Here is a 22,742-nt window from a genome sequence, read left to right as displayed (position 1 = left end):
CAAGCAGCACATTATTCCTAACTTCACTCCGCAGTAGTGCCACTCACAATTTGGCGGTGACGCCTGCGCCTTCACTCCGCAGTAGTGCCATTCACATTATGGCAGTGACGCCTGCGCCTTCCGTTCTATCTTTGTGGACCTGTGGGGCCTCCGTAGCCTCTCACGGTTGACTCTGGGGTGCAGCGCAGAATCCTCTTTTGTGTGTGGCTCTGTCGTTAGTCGTTAGCTATGGCCGCGTTGTTGCTTCATTTCTCATTCACGTTAGTTGAGCTCTTTCGTTCTTGGGCCGTGACTCCTTCGTTCGCGGTGGATAAGACTTCGCTTGCGGTGTATGAGACGCGCACCTGCGCAGTACGTCTCATGGTCCCATCGCCGTGTACTTGCGTCCATATCCGGTTTATTCTCGGTTAGTAATATGGATTATCTGAACCTGTTCTTCCTTACTCAAAGACATTTTAAGTTGCAATGATAAACAAAATGAATTGGTAATATTTCTGAAGGATTCCAGATTTATGGGACACGCTGTAGGCTGAATACTTTCAACTATGCATCTTTTGGGATCACCACAGACACAATTCTATGCTGGATATTACATCACTTTTAGTGTCAATACACCTGCCATCTGATTCTCTCTAGGAAGAATCCCAACTAAGGTTTACTTGTTATAGATTTTACTATTATTTTTAAGCCATAACCTGTTAAGATCTTGTTACATCAATCCATGATCCATGTGTTATGATAACAACTAAGCATGGTTGCACAAAATCATTCAAGACCTAGCAGAGGTTGTTGGCTGCCTGGGAAAAAGACCAATACATAAAACAAGCATACTGTTCATCATTTCCCATTGTTAAAGTTAATGAAACAGGCGAACTGAGTATGTCATTTCAAGCAAATGTGGGTAATAAATTCCAACACTACAAACTATGGAATCCACTTTCATTTTTATTGAAAGAGAGAGAGGTTGGGAGCTTTCACTGATACAGCGCATTGCCGCATCCACCACATGACGAGCCACCTCAGGAACCCAAATTAGGACCCAAACACAGCTGTGCAACACCTCAGCACCACAATAGTTCAGGTGGAATAGAACATAGTGAGGTTATTTATTTATTTATTTATTTTTTTTTTACAGTGGCTGGAGTGCCAATCCTGCCACCAACCCCTGTGTTTTCTCTGCAAATTGGAGGACCTGCTACCAAACTTTTTATCAACCTGAAAAAAAACTCGAATTGTACCAAGATGGATGTTTAGAGCCAAGACATTTTAAAGAAATAAGCTGTGAGGAGAGGGAATATGGGATAGGACGTGCACAATGATGGACGTGGAAGAGCTGGGGCAGTGTGGGAGGCTGAAGAAGGCAAGGAAGAAAGGGATTAAAGAAAGTATTCAAATTAAAATCAAAGGGACCTCAATGTCACACACGAAGACTTCAGTTTACAAAAAGAGAAGGGTGAACAATGGAAATACCAAAACTATACAGACTCCTAAAGTGTTGGGTTCAAACTCTATACTCTCTGGACTCTGTTTTATAGACCCTACTGGGAATGACTCTTGTTTTGCCTTGAACAGCTTCTCAATATCCCTGCTGTCTCCACAACCTTGGATCTCCAGATTTATTTAGTGCCAGGACACCAGGGAGGCCCCATGATTATTTAAACAAATGGACTACATTCCATTTCTAATTAAATGCTTCGAGGAATATCTGTGCCAGCTGGTATCAGTTTGTCTGTCAATTCACAGTGGGCTTTTTCTTTTCCTCACCTAGAACAGAGTCAGATGACCCAGTCACCTTGTTCCAGAGCACTCCTACTACAAGTCTCCTGTCCATTGGCTCCTTCCACTTAATTTTTTCCGTGGTTCTTGTTCCCTAGAAGCCTGGGGGACCCTGCTAACACAGAAAATATACCACACTCTTGCAGGGCCTTATTTGCTGCACTGGAAAGGTGACCAACCTGTGTAGCTTTGAAGGTGCACAACTCCTATATTTTGAAAGGTCTTTGTATTGCCCTGCTCCTCTCATGCACTCAACTGACCTGTCTGCCTTCTGGTTTATACCAGACCTCAGCAGGGTACTGGATAACCCAAAAAGTGCAAGAATGAAATCAGGTGGGTTGCTTAACCAGCTAACCTGGGTAAACACAAATTAGTCACTAAGAAAATGGAAATGGTTGTTTGATGAAATTTTTTTTTTTTTTTTTTTTTTTTACCGCATTCTGCCAATAAAAAGAATTTACTGAGGTGACTGCATTCAATGAATATTTTAATACGCAGCTCAAAATCAGGTCTGGTGCACAGAAAGGAGAAAAGATGCACTGGCATTCGACACTGCCACCTAGTTAATAAAGCAAAAAGTGAAGTAAAAATATTCAGAAAAACTTCCAAGCTTTCAATTAACTACTAACAAGCCTCAGAGAATGAAATAAATCCATTTACTTAAGAAGACTCCAGTTATGAAATACTGAACAAGACTAGTAATCCACTCTTAAATGCACCCCAAGCCATTGAGGAGGAAACAACAAAAAGCAAGTCTTGTTCTGTGAATGATAGATCAATTCATTTTATAAAAAGTGCCTTTGAGAGTGTGCAGAATTAAAAGCAAAGCTGACAATTACAACTAAAAAAGACCTATGAACACCTGGATAGAAATATAGGTCTTCAAATGCTTTGGCTGCCACATGGCACTTTACTTTATTGCTCAGCAGTACTGAAAATGAAAGGCCAGGCAGGCACTGTGCGACTGAATGAAGCCAAATTGCACAGAAACACAAACCATCACATACTGTAAAACACTTTTAACGTTTTCTCTAGAAGGATTGAGTGCAGGCTGCTTTGCTGTCTGACTATGTGGGTAAGTTGTTTTAAGGACTGTCAAATACTAGATTGTTTATTGGCAAGATGGAGCAAGGCATGAAGCCCATTTTGAATGTGGAGGTGGTTTAGCTTTGGAAGTGCAGCACAATCTCATGCTTTGTGCTGTCTGGAACAATGCTGTGATGAATATTACTGGAAAAAATGATAATATTGAAATTTGAAAGAAAAGCAGACACGATGTATACAATTATACCAGTAAATTTTCTGTACTTCACTGAATAACAACAAACTCCACAATTTGCATAAAATGTTAAGAAAATCTGGGTACTTGTCTACTAAACGGACGGCTAGTACCCTTTTCTATTATCGTGATGCAAATTTTCGTTTCATTTTCGTGACTAACGACAGAGCCACACACAAAAGAGGATTCTGCGCTGCACCCCAGAGTCAACCGTGAGAGGCTACGGAGGCACCACAGGTACACAAAGATAGAACGGAAGGCGCAGGCGTCACCGCCATAATGTGAGTGGCACTACTGCGGAGTGAAGACGCAGGCGTCACCGCCATATTGTGAGTGGCACTACTGCGGAGTGAAGTTAGGAATAATGTGCTGCTTGGGATTGAACAAACCGCTGAACGCTTTACACCAAATTCAAACACAATACAGCTCAACGATACAAACACGAGCCCGCCTGGATAAGATCAATGAATGCAGGCGCCCACAACGCATGTCTGATACTGCGGAAGCAAAGCAGGCACGGGTTCAAAAAGAAACCTTGACTGACGGATATACAAACACGAGCCCGCCTGGATAAAATCAATGAACGCAGATGCCTACAACGCGCGTCTGAAATGCCGCGGGCAAAGCAGGCACGGCTCCAAAACGAACAAGCTCAGTACGGAAGGCGCGGGAAAGTACGAAAGGCGCAGGCGTCCAAAATGCGCTTCTGAATAGGACATGAAGCAACAACGCGCCACGAACTCTCCGTATTAAACGTACGGCATCCTCACACGTCCAAACCATATAGCATATGTGAATCACATTACAGTGATGCATTATTAACGGTACAACCACAGAAAACGCTCCGTATTAACAGTAAGTGCAATTTTTGGAGTTTAAATTATTACACTGACCTACTCCAACCACAAATACTAACCTTAAAATTAGTGGGAGTGGAGCATAGTTGCCTATAGGTCCCTAATGTTAATGTCCCCTTTGGGTGCCTAGTCTTAAAAACGAAACGAAAATTTGCATCACGATAATAGAAAAGGGTACTAGCCGTCCGTTTAGTACACAAGTACCCAGATTTTAAGCAACCGGGGAGGCGGCCCCAACAATTTGCGTGACGATAATAGTGCCGTCCGTTTAGTACACAACTATCAAAATCTGTTTTAGGCAGTCAGTGTATTATATCGTGGTGGATAATGGAAAGGACGTTGAGGGAATCCGAGGTCAGGGTTGTAGTTCATCTCCCCATGTTACTTATTTGTGCTCCTGCCATTTTAAAAAAGAAAAAAAAAAACTACTGTTTCCTGATCAATTAAAAAAAATAAAGAACTTCAAGTGTATTGGTCATGTGTGCAGAGAACAATGATACTTTTTTTTGCGCAGATGTCTCCCACAGACTAGTGACAGAAGTACATCACTAACAGACAGTGAATGCAAGAACATTAAATGACAGGGCACATTGTCAAGTAGGCTTCTTCAGTTAGCAATGTAACTGTTGAGTAGCCTTATGGCTGGTTAAAAACTGTTCCAGAATCTAGAATGTTTGCTTGAACAAGGAAATTAATGGTGTGGGATAGCCAAAGTCTTTAATAATACCATTTGACTAGCATGTTATACAGTATTATGTTCCGGACAGAATGAAGTAGTATACGAGTAGTATTCTGTTTCACCATCACCTTCCTCTGTAATGCTTTGCACTTCTGAGTTAAGCAGGTGCTGTCCTAGAATGAAATGCTACTCGTGAAGACAGATTCTACTGTGTACCTAAAGTGAGCAGAGACAATTAGGTTTTCCTCAGAAGTCTGAAGAAATAAAAGTGTTGGGGAGCCTTTTGGATTTGCACTTGATTTTCTATTTGATAAATACCTACTCTGTTATGGGTGGCACAGTGGTTACCCATTGCTAAGTGAAATGCTGGTTTGGGATTTTGCATATAGATTTTCCTCCAGATACTCGGTCTTCTTCCATATGCAAAGGATTACATTAGATTAATTAGCAACTCTACATTGGCCCAATACTGGTATGTGAGTGTTTGAGCCCTTCAGTTTACTGGTTTCTCATCTACGGTTGGTCCCTACTAAACATTAATGAGATAAGGTTATTTTTGGGGCCCAGAGCTTAATTCGATTAAGTTGGTTGGAGAATGTTATGTTTTGGTACCAGTTTTTCATATACAGTAAGAATTTTTTTTTTTTTTTTTTTTTACATATTTTTTACTCTCAAAGATAAATCACAAAAATGTCTTTTAGTGTGATAACTAACACAGCTTCTTTGTAAAGAAAAATAAAAAAACTAATTTGAAGAGACTATGCAAATATAAACATGTGCTCCAATGGAATTTGATTTTGGGTGGCAAGATGCAAATCAAAACCCCTGGTTGTCAACTAATAAGGTGTAATTACACTGGTTACCTGTGTCATTCAGGATTGACTTTAAAATTCTGCTTATGGTTTATAAAGCCTTAAATAATCTCGCCCCATCTTATATATCGGAATGTCTGACATCTTACATTCCAAATCGTACCCTCATATCCTCAAACGAGTGTCTCCTTAGAATTCCAAGAGCAAAACTTAAAAGAAGTGGTGAGTTGCCTTCTGCCGTTATGCACCTAAAATCTGGAATAGCCTGCCAATAGGAATTCGCCAGGCTAATACAGTGGAGCACTTCAAAAAAACTGCTGAAAACACAGTCTTGAGAAGAACATAGCCTTCTCATAACTTCACTTTAATTTAATCCTGATACTCTGTATATCCAATTCATTATAATAACTATTCATGGTGGCTCTAAAATCTGTACTAACCCCTACTCACTTCTGTTTCTTTTTCCAGTTTCCTTTTGGTGGTGCCACCACCATCTACTCAAAGCACCGTGATGTTCCAACAGTGATGGATTAAAAGCCAGAAGTCTGCATGACCATCATCATCAAGTCCTTCCGTGAGAACCCTAAAACAAAGAGGACTATTTCATTTATGTTAGGTAGAATGCCCAGAGGGGACTGGGTGGTCTCGTGGCCTGGCACCCCTGCAGATTTTATTTTTTTCTCCAGCCGTCTGGAGTTTTTATTTGTTTTTTCTGTCCTCCCTGGCCATCAGACTCTTACTCTTATTCTATGTTAACTAATGTTGTCTTATTTAATTTCTTATTTGTCCTTTATTTTTCTTTTCTTCACTATGTAAAGCACTTTGAGCTACTTTTTTGTATGAAAATGTGCTATATAAATAAATGTTGTTGTTGTTGTAATTACCAACAGTTTAAGGCAGTTCAATGCTGGAATTTCACATCTGATCTGTTACTCACCACTGTTACTAGACATGGGCTACCTGAATCAACTGTTCTGTGTGTTCTGGTTCACTGCCCCTTAAACAAATGAATGAAAATGATGTGCCTGATTGAGCATTTGATAGAATTCTTTATTAATTATGCACACACCGTTTTGGCACTGGGATTAAAGCATTGTCTTTGGTGTTTCTGACTTTACAACATGGTGATGTGTTAGTGTGTCCGACAGGATAGAGTAAACTTAATGTAAACTGGCAGCTAATCAAATGTAGATAATTCAGAGTCACTTTCTTGGAAGGTGACCACTATATTCTTGTCCCTAAATAAAATATTTCAAAAAGATGTATGTTTATCTAAGCACAAAATGTGCGAGTACTAAGGCCAATTTGAAACTCCATAGTTTAAAAAGCTCACCAATGGCAGCTTTCTGAAAAAGTGTATTAAATCCATGCAAAACTATCTGTGCTACTTTAATAACTTCATAAATTCAAGATTCTGTCTGTGTGGAGTTGCCATGTGCTCCCTGTGTCTGCAAGGATGAAGATGTGGCCTGGGTCTCTTACATGTGCATCCCCACACATGTCCAATTTAGAGTCATAAATTAGTCTAACACACACATCTTTGAGATCATGCAAACTCCACACAGCCAACATCTGCACACAAGATTCGACTGGAAGAATGCTAGATCCATGAGGTGGCAGTGCATCACCATGTGGTCTCCCTCCATTCAGGTTAGTGTCAAACATTACACACCTTCCATTCATCATTGCCATTTTTTTTTCTCCATTACAGCCCAGACAGGAGTCCCTTTTGTTTTCTAGTTTATGCTTATTATAATCTGGACTTTCATTGAGCATACGTAAACACAAAAAAAGTACAACTATATGACTTCATAGTGGCTTATGTGCAGACATAATTAGAACTAAATTAAAAAACTTGAAAGGCTTCAAGATAAATATCACAATAGGTGGCAAGACACAATTCTGCAGCTGGACCTCCCCTCGGCTTAATCTCACATTTTCCAGCTGCCATCTTGCTATCTGTCAGCCTGCCAGCCAGACAGGCATGCAGAGCTCTGTGTGACAACTAAAAAAGGCAAAGCAGTCCAATTTGGACAGCAGCAGCCAATGGCTAGGGATGTGCTCAGTCCCAATTGGGAAGGGGAGGGAAAAACAACCCCCCCACACCCAGTCTCACTCATACACATACACACAGAGGGGCAGCCATAATCACAGTCTTCTGCCCACCCAGCCAGGATTAGCTCCCTGATAAGACTTTGTATCTGTGTGACTTAACTTCATGTTATCTTTCCACTCTGCTATGACTTAACTTCATGTTATCTTTCCACTCTGCTACAACCTCCCCCTACTGCTGTCCCCTCACTGGGGAACTCTCTTGTGAGGCTTTTGGATTTCAACTTAAACGCAATTGCTACAACCAGTCAACTTTACCACTACCCCCAGAATCTCCAGCAGCGGTGATTACATCCGGCATGCTCAAAAGGAAGTGCTGACACTTCCTCTTGTCTACAAACATGACAGCCTTCTGTTTCTCATCCGATACCATTTACCCCCATGGCTATGAAAACATTCACACTGAAAGGTGCTATATAACATGATTATACATATTCAGGCCTGCCCCGATTACTACATAGTTTGCCAGCACAGCAGCCTGTTCAACAAATTCTGTAAATGATTACAAGTCAGACACAAAAATGAAAAAATCTGCAGGGAAGGAAAAAACACCCTCTTGCATCTTCTCATATCAGAAATCAGACAACATTAACAAATCCACTTAATTTAATTCAGAGTCATGGAGGTTATCCTAGTAACACTAGGGACAAAGCAGGAACCAAACCTGGATAGGACACCAGTTGAATGTAGAGCTTAGAATCACCAATTTATCTAACCTGCTCATCTTTGGAATATTGAAGAAAAAAATAGTAACCAGAGGAAAACCCATACAGACACAGGGGAAAGTTGCAAATGAGCAACAATCCACAAATGCCACACATCAGTAAAACACATTCACACCTCAGTACTGAACCCTGCATCACTCAACCCAGGCTGAATTTCCTGGTTGTCAAATTCAAATGCAGCTGCTTGGTGAAATCAATAATCAGCCCTGCTCACTCAAAGCAAAGGCAACTGCAGCGCTACCAATGACCCTGGGAATGCCACAGCAGATTAATACAAAAACATGTTTTTAAAGAATTAAGTGTCAGGTCACATGAGCTTTGAAGCAGCTGTTAGCCTATACATTCGACAGATGAGAGGAGACCATTCAGTCCATCAAAATCATTTGGACAGGATCATTTACACCAATATGTCACCCAGATACTTTCCCCCTTTCTTACTAAGTATCTCCACATAACTGGTTCAATATTTAACTAAACGAATAGTCCTTTGAAGAATTGAAGTGGGTTCTGAAGTAGCTACTTCTGCTGAAGACTACATATATACATTTTCAAATGTCCTTTATTCAATTCAGTATCATGAGGCACTAGAGCCTACCACCTTGGTAGCGCCAAATGCAATGCTGGAAACAACAGTGGACAGTGCACTGGTGCATCACCAGTTCCACTCGTATTCACACACACACACACACACACACACACACACACACACACACACACACACACACACACACACACAAAAACCAGCACTCTGTCATACTGGGTACAGAGAACAACACAATCTACATGTCTTTGGAGATGAAGAAAGAAAACTCATTTAAACACAAGGAGAGCAACAACAAAAACCCAGAACACTGGTTCCATAACGTAACAGTGCTAACAATTGTGCTGTGCTGCTGCCCTGTTTAGACTACGAGGTTTAAATCTCTTAGGCTGTCAGAGCAGGACCAGTCCTTTAGTTCAGGGATACACTCAGTTACTAAAGCTGCTGTCTGTCTTTCTTTAGTAGTGTGGTGATCACAACTTCATAGGATTTTCCTAAATTACACCTTTTCATACCTTTTACACTATATTATAACTGACTAATTAAAGGAAACAAAATTCTTATTATAATCTTAAAACTCACATGCACAAAAAACAATTTTGACCATCATTCATTCTAGCAAGTGTACTCACTTGAGCTTTTTTTCTGTATACTTGAGTACCTTTTAGTGAAGGCAACACTTTTTTAATGCCTTCACATTATCAGCCCAACTCCCGTTACTTCTCTTGAGGCTCCCTCTCTCTTCCTTCATTTAAATTTCTGATGTTTAATAGTGCTTGCTTTTTATTTTTTCCAGGTCTCAAGGCACAGAGTATATTGTGCTCTTATACTCAGTGGCATCAAGCTAAATGTCATTTCTCTGGAATTTTCATATCCTCTCCATTTAGTATTATTTGGTGCATCAAAGATGGCTGTTCCTTTACATAATATTATTCAGAAGCGGACATGCACTGTATATCAGTTACTGTAGCATAAATGTGTATACGTTATGCATAGGTCTTCTTTTCCAGTTACTTAGTTTTCCTCCCATTTCCCAAAGACATGCTGTTCGAATAACTGGAAACTTTAACCTAGCCTTAAATCAGATTGATAGCAGATGGATATTCTAACAAATCTGATTCTGAATTTTTTCTACAGTAAACAAGGTATAAAACTCTGCTTTTGTGTGTTCTGTGATGGAAAAAAACTCTTAATTTAGGATGGATTTCCATTTTGCATATCCTAAGCAGGTTTCATAAGGTCATGTTATTCATTTTTAATTAATAAAATATTGAATATAAGCAGTAATTTTTAACATGCTTTATATTAATATGGCAAATGTGGAATCAGGGTGTAGTTTTTGCACCATTTACAACTTATCCAGCAACCACTTCCTACTGTAAACATATTGTTACATCAGTCATCTTCCTTTTTCACAATTCTAAAACAACCAGTAGCACTAGACCGCTGGAGACTTTAATGAGCATAACTCAAAAGGTGTAGGTTTAATTATAAATAAATATGCAAAAATAAAAAGTCCCCAGAATAACTGAGTAATTACCCTAAATTTTGTTACAATAAATCGGGAATAAAATAAATGTAAAGGTAAATAAAATAAAAACATGAATATGATTATTGGCCAACAATGAGAGTTGAGCCCACCTGTAATGTCAAGGAAGGAGCCTTTCTAGTAGATTATGGCCATTTTCATTATTGACACACAGAGTACGACCTGGGCAAGGAAATCCAGTCAATCACGTTTTGTTTAGTGTCTTCCATAGTAGACACTAAAATGTGTTCACGGGCCATTTGAATTCATGTTAGAAAATGAAAAGGACACAAAGATGGACTGTGTAAGCTTTCTAAGCATAGTTCAAAATATAAGTTTCTAGTCTGAATAGTGTGATATGCTTGTATACCCTTATAGTGGCCTGACATTCTGTTTCTGCTGGGTTAGCAACCTGTGAAAAACATGAATGGATAAATTGACAGCTATCAGTATGCATCTTAATAGTCCTTTTCTGTTCTTTTCATAGTAGTTGAATACAAGAAGCATACTTTAAATTCAGGAAAGGAAATCCTTCAGGATTCAGGAATATCAACAGATATTTGAATGTTCTGATCAATGTAAAACTCAGACACATTTTTGCAGAGTTCCTAAAGAACAGGAATCACTCAAGTGACAAAGTAGTGTGAAGTATTGCTCAGTTTATAATATTACAGAGACAAGGAACCACAAAGCCTTTACAGAAAGAGAGAATAAAATTCAAACTGGCCAACCACCAGAGGGCAGTATTCTCTGTAATTATGATTCAAGGTGGGCTGGGGGGAAAATGGGTGACAAAAATGGACATAGAGGGGTTGTAATGGATTAGAATATATTTTGGCTGAGAGGGGTCTCAAATAAGAAGAATTGGACCATGCATACCTTTTAAGTAGAAGATCTATGAAACTGATTATAAAATGCTAATCGGGTTCACAAAGTGCAGAGCCAGGAAACTACTTAAGTATTAGAGGTGCAAGTCAATTGGGGCCACTAAAATGAGTTCTAATCAGGTGTGTATAGTGGAATTGAGCGCAGTGAGGAATGAATGCTGCCTTCTCATGCTTTGAAGGTTTTTCAAGTGACTATTTATGACATTGCACATTCCCACTTTATGCTGTTCACAAACATGTCCAGTTCTAAGTCTGCGAGAAACATGAGGTCCCTGTTGATTTGCTGATCGATGAATACAACAAGCAGTAAAGATTATGCTCACATATTTGTTGCAAGTAAATGAAATGCATTAGGCAAATATTACCATCACTCTATACGCCATATCTGTCCTGGGTAGGACGTTAACCTTCATCCAGCCCTGCATGTAGGCTCTCCAACCTGCAGAGAAAACCTGGGGGTTGGTGGCAGAATTGGCACTCCAGCCACCATAAATAAAACCTCACAGTATTCCATGCCATCTGAACTAGTGTGGTGCTGAAGTGTCACCCACTGCATGGCTGCACTCGGGTCCTAATCTGGGATCCTGAGTTGGTTTGTCATGTGGTGGGTGCGGCAATGTGGTGTATCAGTGCGTGCTCCTAACCTCCTATATGCTGTACAAAACGCAAACCCTTTGTTTTTAATTATTTTAAATAAAGAAATGAATTGTAAGGTCACAGAATTATCTCAGAAAACTCAGGTGACTTGGAAAAGTGAAAATTATGATTAGGAAGCTTGTATTTTCCATAACATAAACACAGCATTAAAGTCGCCTCAAGCCATCGAGTCTGAAGTCAAGTTTGAAGCAGTGGCTTACCGGCTGGAGAGGCAGGTTTAAAGCAGTTTTTAATAAAAGTGCAGACTTTAAGTAAGGATACAGGTGCCTAGTTTCTTCGATTCTGTACTCCTCCCTCAGTTCAAACCTCCCTATATAATTCATTGGTTAAACAAACAGATCCTTCTTTAAATCTCTGGTTTTCTTCACATTATTCCCAGTGTACAAAGAAACCATGACAGCACCCAAGTTTGTTACACGGCAAGGAAAAAGGGGGAAACGTAGTCCTGTGAAGAGAAAACAAACAAAAACAGAAAACACAAAAAAGCAACACTCCTCATGGCCAGCACTCTGTGCAAATGACCTCCATTCTGGGACCTCAACCTGGCCATCTGGTGTCACGTTGTCATCATTTGAGACAGAGGGCTTCACACCTGAACAAACTTTATGGTCTGACAGAAATGTGTCAGCTGTATTTTATTTAAATAGTTGTTTGAAGTGTAGAAAAAAAAAAAAACAAACTGAAAATAAAGAAAAACAGTATAGGGCCAAATGCTTCTCACCGAACCATCAGTTCAGAACAATAAATCCAGACTTCCAAGTGTAAAATATGTGACTAAAGGACAGGTTTGGGAGTTAGTACTTGAGGAGTGACCAAATGTTTCCCTTCATCTTGTGCTCTTTTATACTTGATGCCCCCCCCCTCCCCCCATGAGAGAGCGTGCAAGTCTCTCTGGGGTCTCCACTGCCCGAGACAGCTGCAGCTTATAAGGAATGCAAGAGGCCTCTGGCAGCGGAGATGCTAGGAAAAGCATGCCTTATATGGGCATGGAGGCAGAATCAAATTTTTATCAATGAGGCGGCAGGTGTGCGCACACATGCTTGTGTGTGTGTATGTGTGTGTGTGCACGTGTGTGTGAGAACATGATGGGATGGCTATAAAAATAAAACATGCTCCTCACATGACTCTCTCTGAAAGAGGCAGAAAAAGAAGGAGACAGTGTAACTCCCAAAGCAGATGCCACCCTTTGCTGGGTACAGGACAAGAACACAAACATTCATCATCACCCTCTGCAAACACACTACACCACACAGAGAATGATAAATTGGCAAACAGACTAACTGCCCAAGGGCCAGAAAAAAGTATCCCGACTGATTCAGTTTTGTAGTGTTCAACTTTTTATTATTTTTGCTAATAAAAGGGGAGGTGGGGGGGGGGGGGGGGGGGGGGGGGGGGGGGGGGGGGGGGGGGGGGGGGGGGGGGGGGGGGGGGGGGGGGGGGGGGGGGGGGGGGGGGGGGGGGGGGGGGGGGGGGGGGGGGGGGGGGGGGGGGGGGGGGGGGGGGGTGGGGGGGGGGGGGGGGGGGGGGGGGGGGGGGGGGGGGGGGGGGGGGGGGGGGGGGGGGGTGGAGGGGTGAGATTCATATATTGTTTTGGATAAAACTCACAAGTAAATAAATAAATAATACTGCTAAATTAATAGGCACCCATTCTCCCATGGCTCCATAAAAAGCCCCACATTTTAAGATGAATACTTTGCAGGATGAAACTCAGGGAAACCATAACACTCCCCAGACTATGAAGCACATTGGTATTGCTGCGTCAACCGAGAAAAATGCACATTCAAGTTGAGCCACTTGTTTAGCTCTCTTCTCGTTTTAGCATGCTTATGAACTCGGCCGAGTTCAATCACACCGATGAGGAAATCAGCAATTAACCATACAATAAAAGTGCATAACAAGGGTGTTGAAAGGTAACGTGAATATTCTGTGTGGCCCAGTGGACAGAAGCTCTCTGCTACTTACAAGCTTTCAAAGTGTCACAATTTCTTCTGCTGTTTCATGCACTTATCCACACAGCGGTTTGTTCTTTGGCAGTCTATAGGTAATACAGCAACCATGCAGGGGTGTTGAACTCCGGGCCTGGTGGGCCGCAGTGGCTGCAGGTTTTCATTCTGACTCTTTTCCTAATCAGTGACCAGTTTTTACTACTAATGAACTTCTTTTCCCGTCATTTTAATATCTCTATTTTTAAAGATTAATTTCTCTGAATTGATTTGTTTCTTCATTAAATGGCAGCCAAACAGAAATGAGATGTGAAACGAGCCAACAGATGACCAGCTAAACTGGGATTTCAAACTCCAACCAACTTTACTCCAACCAGTTTCTTAATGAGAAGCCAATTCTTTGTGTTAATTAAACTCGTTATTTAATTCCATGGCTTGTTGCTGCTCTCATTCTGCCACAGCAGACATTTACAAAACTGTTGATCTTTCGTTTTTTTCTAAGAACACCGTCAAAATGTTTTGGTGACCTGAGAGATCAGCTTTACCGAGACCTTTACCTTTCTTTATTTTCAAATATTGTGTGATGGTGAGCCACCAGGACTGGAGTTTGACACCTGTGCAGTAACAGAAAAGTGCTTCCTACAATAACCCAAGGCTGATTTTTTGAACGTAAGGATATTAACATTTGAGTATTTTACATTAGCTTAAACAAACCAGTACATAAATAATTAAATAGTTTCAGAGATTGACAACACAAGCTATAAGAAAATTACACAACAGATTATTAATGCAAGTTACCGTCAACACTTCAATTTATTTTTATGCAGTGTTGCTCACTGAGTAGATTCCAAGAACTTGCATATGCAAATACTTTAACACATATCAACAGTAAATTACAAACCATACAACATTTACATACAACGACGAGCCAAAAAAATTCTGACCACTCCCATATGAAGTGAATGATATTGACTACCTCAGAACAATGGCACATTTCAGGGTCAGGGATATATTAGATGGTAGGCTGACATTAAGTACTCATAGCTGACATGTTGAATGCAGAAGATACAGGGCAGGTGTAAAAACCTGAGTGACTTTGATAAGGGCCATTACGTTATTGACAGAAGATTGGATTAGAGTATTTCAGAAGCAGCAAGGCTTGTGGGGTGCATACAGTTGACAGTGATGAGTACCCACGGACAGTGGTTTGAGGAGGGAAAAACTACAAACCACCAACAGGGTGTTAGGCAACCAAGACTCATTGATGTAAGAGGTCAGTGAAGGCTACCATGTCTGGTATGAACCAACAGAAGGGCTATTGTGGTACAAATCAGACAATTTTAATGTCGGTGACAGAAGCAATAATGTCACGACATACAGTGGTGCATTGAACTGGGCGGTGTAGCCACAGGCCTATCAGAGTGCACATACTAACCCCTTTCCACTGTCAAAAGCATCTACAATGGGCACATTAGTATCAAAACTGGACCTTGGATCAATGGAAGAAGGTCGCCTGAATCCTTTTTTCTGTTGCAACACGTGGACAGCTGAGTATGTGTGTGTCATTTACCTGGAGAAGAGATGGAACCACAATGCACTGTGGTAAGAGGACAAGCCAGTGGAAAGAGTGTGGTACTTTGAGTAATGTTCTGCTGAGAAACCATGGGTTTGGGCATTCACACGGACACTTAATTAGATTCCACCTATGTAAACACTGTCACATACCAGGTACCACTCTTCATGGCAACGGTATTTCCCCGATGGATGTGGCATGTTGCCCTGGCCTCCAAATTCCCCAGATCTCAATCAACTTGAGTATCTGTGGAATGTATTGGAAAAACTCCACCATGCAACTTACAGGAGTTAAGCTGATGTTGCATCATGCAACTTCTAGTTACTGGGTATGTCAGAGTTGCAGACTGCAGTTGCTTATCTCATCGCCAGACTACGTCAATTTAAATAACAGAAAACATTTGCCCACGTCACATTTAGTGAATGAGTGCTGACCTTCCAAGCACAGTCATGTTCGGCTATTTTAGTGATAGCCAATAACACGCTGTCTGAAGTAGCCCATGCTAAATGAAAAATTAACAGCTATGGCAAGGTCAACAGCAATCTCTGTCCATTATTGTTTTCTTTTTTTCCATTTTGTCGTGGTATGTATAACATGAGACATCAGACTGACAAGCTTCTCTACTGTTTGTGAGGTCCAAAACACCCGCATTCCTTATTCCCCATTGCTACATTAAATGCATTGTATGACCAGATGAATATTTATTGGTTGTCAGCGGTCATGCATACAGATCCCGCAACTATGGCTAAATTTGCTTTTATTAGAGCGAGTCCCAGACTAGTTTGAATGAGTCACTGGGCATGTCACATTAGGCGACCAGCTTCATGGGAGAGTACTGCTGACTGCTTCTGACTTTCTACGATTATATAGAATGACAACTGCAACTGGAAATTGCCAGAAACGTTGTGTAACGCGACATAACCTTTAGAAAAATCACCTGGTATCAGATACTATAGGACACCTTCAGAGGTGTGGTAGAGTCCATGTCATGTTTCAGCTCATCAGTGTAAATAAAAAAAAATAATAATTATGTATTTATAGAGTCAACACTATTGTATATTCAGAAACAGAACCGAGAAGCAGAAGGTCTAAGCAGTTCCAAAATGCATTATAAAAAGGAACTTGTCACATTCATGCCTGAGATTTGCTCTGCTTAAGACTAAATAGCATCATTGGCAGAACAGAAGTGTTTTGGGGAATTCTTCATGACACTGCATGCACCTCATGCATATGAAGACAATAATTTGCCAGTTTGAAGCATATATCCTCTCAGAGCAAACAATAAACTCCAAAAGCACACAAATAAAAAAAAAAAAAAATTAAAGATGTCATATAGATGGAATGAGGGTCATCACAGATGCATATTGGCTTAATATCATTAAGCTCTCAATATTTATGACTAAACAATGTCGAACACATTTTGCTATGACATGATAATCAATATATCCTCACATACATATTGAAACCCACTTATCAGTCTCAGGGAAACCAAACATCTATTCTGGCAGCACAGGGAACCAACAAGGCAGGAACGAGCAAATGGATGAAGTGCCAGTCCATTTGCAGGGTAGACTCACATACACATTCACTAATGCTGCCAATAAACTTAACATGCACTTCTTTAGGATGCAAGAGGAAAATTTAAATATAATGTAATTTATCATGAAAATAGCATATTTGTGTTTCCTTGTAACCTGCAGGTACCTCACACAGGAATGTTCATGTAGCCTCTAGAATTTGTACTTTTTTTTTTTATACACAGTAAAAAAATATTAGCTTGTTCAACTATTGTTCTACAAGACATACATATACTATAAAAAGAACACACAATTAAATGCAGCTAAAAAGGAAAATCTTGAGTTTACCACAAAAACACCAAGTGAGTTATAAATGGCCCTAAGTCTCTAAGAAACACCCTATAGATACAGAAAAGACAATTTAGTGCAGTTTTTCTTAACCACATTACTGTTTGATGGGGGGTGGGGGAGAGAGGGTCTCAACAAAGTTTTTTTAGTTTTTGTTTTTAAATTGATCAGGGCAGTAAAGTGGAGCCTTGCATAGGGCTGAATTGAAATAAGCCCCTCCACTTTCACTCTTAAAATTGAAAAGGGGAACAGCTTGATAATGCCATCTCAAAGTTCCCCATTCAGATACTTGTAGAAATATAATGTAGACCCTTGAATGTTTCTGAATGTAATCTAAAAATAGACTACATGGCCTTTGAACATTGAGGATTTGAGACTGCAGTTGCGGATCCCGTCCAGGTACCATGTTAATTTAAATGACTGAAAATCGATGGGCAATTTAAATTACACAAATTACACAGCACAGTTGTTCTAGCCCCTTGTTTTGACAACCACTAATGTGCTGCCTGACTGAGTCGGTGCTGAATGAAGAGTTAATAGGTACAGTGAGTTTAGCCACAATCTCTGTCCATTTTTTCTTTTTCCTTTCTGTCGTGGTACATAAAGCATGAGACCGACAGATGAGCTTCTCTTCCTTTTGTAAGGTCCATAACACCCGCGTTCCTTATTCCTCTTTGCTGCTATTATATATATATTGCACGTCCTGATGAGCATTCATTGTTTGCCACCTCTCGAGTACATAGAACGCATGACTAGAGGCAGATTCAAACGTTCTTAATTTTGTCAGAGTGAATTACTGCATATGTCAAACTAGATGACTGGCCTTCATGGGCGCATGCTACTCACTGCCTCCAACTTGCTAAGGTTACGTAAATGATAGCTGTTATTGAAAATCCCTGGAAAAGTTGTCTCATGTAACATGGCCTTAAGACTAATAGTCAATGATACGGTAAAAGGAACAAAGTGTAATACAAAAACAATAATCCCACTGACAACAGTTTCATTTCCTTTTCCTGCCAGACAATTATGACAGGCACAAAGTGGAAGTGTCAGGCTATAGGTGCTTTCCTACCACAGGAACGTTTTTCAGGAATCAGGGACTTTACAGAAACTCAGGAACCTTTGTAGCATTCTCATTGTAAGAACTCAGCCCATTCGTAGTTCCTGGTACTTTTTTATTAGCTCCTACTACACAGTAACACAGTATGTACTTTTTGTTTTTCCAGGAACTATTGCAAGTGGGGCTTGAGCGATGAATTGTGCCAATTGGTTTTTCCACAGGCATTGGTGCCATCTTACAAATCTGCTAGTAGTTTGGACTTTGGCGAGTTATCGGTGAAGATGGAGCGCCACACCTCATCACTCTTCATAGCCGCCTTCCTGGTGCTCCGTGGCATGCAATGCATTGAACCAATAATTTCCCCCATCAACTCCTGATCACACCGTATTTTGCATTGCATCACTCTTTTTTGCACATTATAAATTTTGCATAAAGGTTCCTGAAAATGAAGTTATTGCAGTGGGAAAACACCTTATGCATTCTTCTAGAGACTAAAGTCCTGGAACTATAAACCACATGGTGTCATGTACAGTTGAGGTTTACTTTGGGTAAAAGTGCGCATTAAAAAAAAGTACACATTAATGCAGGGGGGCAGCACAATCTCAAAGAAGATTGGCACATTTAAAATCTAATAAAGTTAAGTCAGCATTACCTTATTTGTAAATATCATTTAAAATGTAAAAAATTGCAGTCTTTCATAATGAACCGAGTGAAACACAATGCAGGCTAGGCTGCTGTGTGCTTACTGATCAATGTCTGTATAGGATGTCCATACCAACAAGGACATGACAAATCCTGAAAGTGAAACAGATAACCAAACCAAGATTCTTTAGCACAATAAATGGAAGCCCACTTATCTGTGGACTCATTGGGACTTGATGAGATTGGCATTTCCATGTATATTTCATATGAAAAGGAGCTGGCGGATTTTTCACATGCACACATCTTCCACTGGCGCATGCATTATTATGTGAGCCCAACTATATTTCATTCAACAAATTTCTTCTTATTGTTAATGAAGCAAAAGTCTGCAATGATGCAAATTAAGTAAAGGCATATCATTAAGACTAGAAATTATGCTACTGGAATGATGCTAACCACATGCTTGCTCGGTCCTGCATTCAGGACATGCAGAATGCTAGGCTAGGGTCAAGCATTTTGAACTTGGCTAGAGTAGAACTCTGAATGTAAAATGGCTGGTCGTCGTGGACACCTTCATGGCTATAAGACAAAAACCTTCTTCAGTAAGGCACCCAGGGAGTCCCCAGGAAGGGCTGTTTCCAATGGGCGTTCACTGTGTTAATTCAGACCACATTTGTCTATCACCAGCAAACTTATAATGTTTAAGACTTAAAGTACCATAACACACGGGCATTACTAGACATTTCTATATTAGTGTTCCTCCTCCTATAAGATTATTTCAGCCTGCTTACTGTACTGAACCTCAAGACTGCAATTTAGGATTACTGCACAAGAAATAATAAACAAACTACATGGAAATTAATATACAGAGTATCTTCACATAAATACACCTTACAAAATGCTTATTGACTTCATTGACAATACAAATAAAAACATTTTAAATTCTATTGCAAGTATAACATACACATTTTAAATTGAATTAATTTAGACTATATTGTTAAGAAGCAACATGGCGGCACAGTGGGTAGCGCTGCCACCTCATGGATTCACCATCCTGGCTTCAAATCTTATGCCCAATCATCAGTCTCCTCATATCTGCACTAGTGTTCTAGTGGGAACTCTGCTTTTCTTCCCACATTCCCAAAGTCATGCAGGTCGGGTAAACAGGCAGTTCTAAACTTAGTGTCATTGGGGGTATAGATAGGCCCTGTGATGGGCTGATAGCTTTTAAAGTGTTTCTGGGATAGGCGCTGGCTCCAACAACTCTGAACTGGACTAAGCAGGTCTGAGAATGAGATGAGATGAAATCAGACTTGACATTGTGAAAATGCCTAAGGCATAGTGGATAGTTCTGCTACTTCACCAATTCAGTATTTTGAGTTTTAATCAAACGCCCTGTTGTCGTCTTTGATGAGTATACGTGTTCTGCCCTTGTCTTTATGGGACTTCCTCCAGTGATCCTCAAGTTTTAGTCCCACATTCCCAAAAACCCAATTGTTGTTTTAACTTATGACTTTAAATTGTCTCCTTGTAAATATGAGCATAAATGTATGTGTAGGTGGAACTTGAACTGGACAGACACCTTATGCAGGGTTATTCCCTGCCTTCCACTCAGTGTTTTTTAGAATATGATCAATTCCATTATGACTGTGAACTAGCTTAAGACAGCTTGAGAAAGGTATATGTGCATGTTTAAACAATATATTTTTAAATTACATTTACTGAGAAGACTAAAGAAATATTAAAATCACAAATTTAATACAGAATGTCTTCCATAATCCCACAATCTGGGTACTTTTCTCTGAAATTCTCTTCCTATGTGTAATTGTGATATTTGTACCCATTTTATTTTTCCGCTAACTTAATTGTTGTCTATTCCTTTGCGAGTTTCAGCTGGTATGCCAGCTTTGAATGCTCAAACGATATTTGGTCCATTTATTCTGTTCTGTAGCTTTGTCCAAAATTCACTAATTATTTTTATTCACTCAAACACACTACCCTCAGTTTTGGCATGCATTACAGGAAAAATTGTACTTTGTTGAGTTTGATCATGGCTTGGCTTTAATGCATATTTTGCCTTTTCTTATCATGAGTGCAAACAACATAAAGCAAAAAGCTGAGTGTTGATTGGTATTGCAAGCTTGCAACGTACAATGTGCAGGCAAGAGGGCAGTAGCACTGCCTTGATATATAGTGTAATGATTTTATTTCAAATTTATTGCCTGGTGTACACAGTAAAATTACCTTCCTATATGTCTGTAGGCAGTACTTGAAGTGGAACCAAATTACAGGCATTACTCTGTTTAGTCAGCTTCTTGTTCCTCCTCCCAATTCTTTATTACTTTTACACGATGGGTAGGAAGATGAATGTATATTAGCATATGATCTTGAGGGGAGTCCCCTTGTGGCTTTGAGTGCCGGTGGTACCAGCCCACTTCAAGCACTGTGCACAAGACCAAACAATCACCACCACCTTCCTTGTCTGGCGTTAGAATCTTCACTGAATAGGTCATGTAAAATATAATACCAAAAGGATAGTCTCTAGCTGCCCCACGACCCTGCTCAGGAGAAGTGGGTTAGGAAAACGGATGGAGAATGAAAAAAATTGTAATGTTGCTGACAAGATGCATTTGCCAGCAGATCAGTTACCCACAGTGTGAGTTGACATTCCATCACACAAATGAGTGGCTTCAGGGGATCATTTAAAAGGGGGCAAACCTGCCAAAGTCACAAAATAATTCCAACTTGTGCAATCACAGAGAGCAATCATTTTAAGGCTAGTGAGCTACCTAAAAGAGTGATATATAGAGCGGGAAACTGCAAACACTCGAGTGTGTGAGCACCATAGAGACAACGATGCTGCAAATATACTTACGCTCTTCCCATTCAAACTTTGAACATCATGCACTGGTCAGGCTTTGAGGAAATCACTGCAAATGTTTAGAGGCAAATGAAAATTTTTATTCAACAATGCGTTCAGCCAGTCGGCAAAGGACGATATCAGTCACCGTCGGCTCAGCCCTACAACACCATTAATATAACACCACCAACCTATACGACTGACACATACAAAGTAAATCTATGGACTCATGTGGTTTCTGCCAAATTCTAAAGCTGCCATTTGCATGTCACAGCAGAAATCAAGAAATAGACAAATCGGTAGACATCATTCGATCTTAAATCATCCAGTTTAGGTGATCACATGCTTACTACCGGCTCCTTTCCTGATTTTAGCTGACTGGAGTCAAACCTGGCATGGAGTTCTGCTGCTGTAGTCCACCTTCTTCAAAGTCTGACACGTTGTGCATTCAGAGATGCTCTTCAGCACAAAACTGTTGTATAGAGCTATTATTTGAGCATTTGCAGTTTTTCTGGTAGCTTCAAATAACCTATCTGGTCTCCTCTAACCCCTTATATTAACAAGGTGAGTCATTTTAAAAAAAATGGATGTTTTTGTTAATTGTACCATTTTCTGTAAACTCTACGAGACTACAGTGCATGAGAACCACGTCTGGCATTAAGAATTACACCATGGTGAAAGTGTCTTAATTACACTTCCTGCTCTTTCTAACGTGTGGTCAAAACACAACTAAAACTTGTCATCTTGTGTGCATGCTACATAAATATTGAGATGCAGCTATATGAGTAACTGTTTGGAGGAGCAGACTTCATATGAAAGTTGCCACAAAGGCCACATAGAGAATTAAAGCAAAGCACTTTGATAATAACCTTTATAAAACAACACATTACACATATTTACATTTACCCAGTAAGAATGAATACACTGTTATGCACAAAAATAATTG

General features: G+C 40.2%; 1 protein-coding gene across 2 annotated transcripts in view; it reads right to left on the bottom strand.

Annotated features, from left to right (window-relative positions):
* Positions 1-22,742, bottom strand: part of LOC114665999 (serum response factor-like) — a 131,797-nt gene that overhangs the window by 45,286 nt on the left and 63,769 nt on the right. The window lies entirely within an intron of this gene.

The sequence above is a fragment of the Erpetoichthys calabaricus genome, chromosome 15 (assembly GCF_900747795.2).
Source record: "Erpetoichthys calabaricus chromosome 15, fErpCal1.3, whole genome shotgun sequence".
In the NCBI taxonomy this organism is placed as follows: domain Eukaryota; kingdom Metazoa; phylum Chordata; class Cladistia; order Polypteriformes; family Polypteridae; genus Erpetoichthys; species Erpetoichthys calabaricus.
This window is presented reverse-complemented; position numbering and strand designations above follow the sequence as displayed.